Source organism: Nesoenas mayeri (genome assembly GCF_963082525.1).
Source record: "Nesoenas mayeri genome assembly, chromosome: 15".
Lineage (NCBI taxonomy): Eukaryota > Metazoa > Chordata > Aves > Columbiformes > Columbidae > Nesoenas > Nesoenas mayeri.
This window is the reverse complement of record NC_137559.1, coordinates 10,972,877-10,976,887: the sequence shown is the minus strand read 5'-3', so window position 1 is coordinate 10,976,887 and position 4,011 is coordinate 10,972,877.

Below are 4,011 nucleotides of genomic sequence, written 5' to 3'. Positions count from 1 at the left end.
AACTACTTGTTCTTTGGGGTGTTCTGGTACTGGGTATTTTGGTGTGAAACATGGTCCTGGGGTATTAGTATTCCAATAATTTCAGGCAGTGAGCTGAAGTAAGAATATCATTTACTAGTCTACTTTTTTTTTTAATCCTGCTAATCTTTTAACGTGTGCTACTTATTTGAGTTTCTTGGTCTCTCTGGATGCCACTTCCCCATCTGAACAAGAGAAATAATGATACTTACCTTACAGATGAGTCATGAAGTACAGTTATGCTCATGTTTGTAAAATACTTTCAAGACACTGAGTGTCTCAGCTTGGCTTATAAAACCCTTTGCTATTAATAGATGTTCTGTTATCCTCTTTTCCAGAAATATACTTGAACATTTTAAAACAAAGAGGACGAGCTGCTACTCACTTTAAAAAGATTATGTATATATATAATCTGCTAGATTCCTCACTTCTCAGCTGATCTATCCACTTCCTTATACTCCTAGCAATCACAAAAGTGATGCAATGAGGGATTCTCAACTGTATTTCTACTCGGGGGAAGATTTTAAATAAGAATGTCTTTGGAAACAAGGGAGTAGAAAGTGGAAAGGGAAGACAGACAAATAATAACATTTTTTGATACTAACGTACAAACATTTCTTACCTATCAGGTGGTTTTGAACCTAGAATAATTTGGAGGAATGGGCTGTTTGGGATTTTTAAAGTGTCAGTATTGCTTTTACACAAAGCTGTGTAAACAGAAGCAGTCTAAAATTTCAGGTTAAATTATGTGTGTTTCAGTGTTTTTTCCCCAGAACTCATAGTAAATGTATGGTCTCTTACACCTCAACACAGAGCAGGATGACTCCTATTTGGAAGCACAATAGCTGTAGTCCCAGAGGAGACAATAGTTATTTGCTATTTATTGTTACAGACGGCCGCATTACCAGAGGGACTGAAGGACATTTAGCACAACACGTGCACTCTATAACTGAGTGAACATGCCCTTTTGCAAACACATCTTCCCCTCTCAGTGCTGCCTGGAGCACTGAAACTCCCAGGCATTGCCTTATCTGCGATTGCTGACACCTGTTCTATGGGAACAGATCATTCTGGAGGCCTGTCATTTTCTTCTCCAGCTGCCATCTCACCTTCCAGTCTCCTAAGGGCCCTGTCACCCTTAATCACAGTTTTCTTCGTGATGGAAACCATAGGTGAAGAACCAGACAGGTTCCAGACTTGCCCACAGCAGAATAGTTTTCACTTTATTCCCTGGGAAAAGGATGGGGGGAAAATGGGGAGACAAGGGCAAAAATGCAGATGTACTGCAATAGACAGCTACACCAAAAGCAGATGAGCATGAATAACTCCCCTGTTGGATTTTCTTCCTCATTAATTCCTTTCTCCATGCAGAGTTCAGGTACGCTAATACTCCAGGCAAGGATCATGGTGTCATAAGGTTTGGGCTGAATTAAGTACTTGTCTTTGCAAGACTGAGAATGGATTTTCATTCAAAGCTCTCCAAACCTACGTGTGCCAGTTCCACTCAGGTCAACAACCGCAAAACTGATTTACCTTTGTGGAGCTTGAATTACCATTTATTCTTCAGAACTTTTTCAGCCAGATTTTAAGGTGCTCGCCATTCATAAAACCTTGTCTCCCATTTAGGTGTCTACATGAAAACAAAAATAGAAAACAGAAGTGATTGTTAGGACAGTGCTGGCTAGACTCTTCCATATACATCCAATACATTAAATCAATGAAAAATATGGCTATGCTGCTGATGTTAAGGCTTTTGTGAAATCTAGCCCTCAATAATAATAATTCATCGCGTCTAAATTCAGACTTAACACGATACAGAATTCCTCCAAACTTCACAGAGTGAGGCTTAGACTGAGTAGAAGTTACATTCATCATTTGCCAAATTCACTGTTTTGGCATCACAGGACAGCTCAAATGTTTTACTCTGATTGGATCCAGCACTCGATGCAGGACTCTGCAGAAACAGCAAACCGCACCCAATCGCTACTCAAAATAATACTCAATCTGGGTCTGCTCAGCATTCAGCCGTCTGTCACCACATCCCACACTATGATTTGTGGTGGCAGTTGAATACTCTGCTCGTGGTCCAACCCCACATCACAAAAAGCTGTGCAGCTAAGGTAGAAAGTGATACTCCCCTTCAAATGTCACTCTGTGCCATTTTTATCTGCTGGCACATTAAAAGAAAAAACAAAAAAGTGCAAGGCACGTTCTGGAGTATAGTACTCCTAATTTAACCAAAACTGTAAGAAAACGTACTGTGCTCCTACTGCAGAATTATGTGCATTTGCTGAAACGACACTGTGGTTGTTAACGACTCGGTAAAGACACCTATTGCGTTCAGTGGTCTTTGGATCTGACACTGAGGCAGCATAAATAGATCACGATTTGGAGGAAGGTTTAACTGTGCACCATCAATTTTATAGCACCTTTAAACCAATATTTACAATAGCTAGCATCAAGTGATTCACTATTTAAAACGCTCCCAAACACACTATTGACAAACCTGCAATTTGCCTTCCATCGCCAAACTCTGGATGGGTATTTTTGGCCCTATCTTTTTTTATATATTGACACTTAACTTTTTCAGCTCTGAATGTATATTGACGGAGCCATCAAGACAGCAAACACATTAAGCCTAAAACAACAAGCAAAAGCTCTAAATAATACAAAGCTGGACCTACAAGCATGTATGCTGAAAAGCTTTAAATAACTGGGTCTGCAAATAGATCCTCAAGCTTCCACTTGGGCTCATGTAGCAAACAAAACACAAGCAAATCTTGCAATTATATAGATAATAACAATTTACGGTGTCAGGTCAGAGCCAGATTTGGCTTCTCCAGCTCCAACCATTTAGCAGTATGTTAGTCACACAAAGAACTAGAATCCCTTCAGGGCTGCCTTGCTAAAAACTGCACCAGCAAAGCATCTGCTAAAATTTTTGTCCAGTAAAAATCAGGTATTACTGGTTTAAATGGCAATTCTGAGCTAAGCCAATGGGCAAGGCAAAGCGCAGCTCTTAACCCTGCCTGGGGAATGGTCTTGCAGTCAATCAGGCTCCAGAGCCAGGACATTATTACACAGCAGCTGTGACTCCCCAGGGCCCCACTTTCTCTGCCAACGTTTCTGCTTGAGAGAAGACTCTGGCCCATCGTTTTTGTCAGGTTTCTTTCGTCTGTTATCTGTAGGAGAGAAAACAGCCGCAGGTCAAGTATACTTAGAGCAGTACGGAAGCAGGGATCATCTTGACCAACACACGCTACTGTGAGTAGAGACCAAGACATCTGGAATTGCACATCCCTTAGCAGCACAGGAGTGGCAAACAAAATGGAGAACAAAAGTTGTAGGCAAAGGTAATGCTATTTTCTCACAAAGTTTGAAGCAGGACAGACATTTTCAGTCTTCTGCTTTCAATTCTAGACTTTGATTCACTTCTGTGTCCCTTCACTTCTTCACTCAGCTCAGCAATCTTGAGGCAATTGTTTTGATCGCCAAGCTGTGTATGTTTTCTCTTTTATAAATCACCCGTCTCAGTAGGATGCAGTATTACAGCCCAGTCATTTGCTTCAGGAAAGGGTTTCCTTCCCTCTGGCAGTATGATCTCTCTCCTCTCATGTTTGTGGATCTGGGCTTATGAAATAAACATCGGTTTCGTAGCCTCAGAAACAAAATTCCTTGTTCTTGTGCTGCATGAAGAATTCTGGACTGATTTAGGCCCCTCAAAGGATTAAGATCACGGCTGGAGGTTGCAGGATAATTTCTTTCTGGAATTTTCTGCCTTTCTGTGGCCCAGGATCTACAGCAGCGCTCAGGCAGAGGCTCAGCTCCTGCACACAGCCAGAGAGATGCAGGTATTTATTTCTGTGTCTGTGCAAGTTTTCCCAGTGTGGGAAATGCCAGGGCTCAGCCTCACAAAGTTGGCATCCGATTCCTGCTGCCTTTAGCGGGGTACTCGGGAAAAACAGAAGAATGCTTTTCTCAGGTTGAATCTCT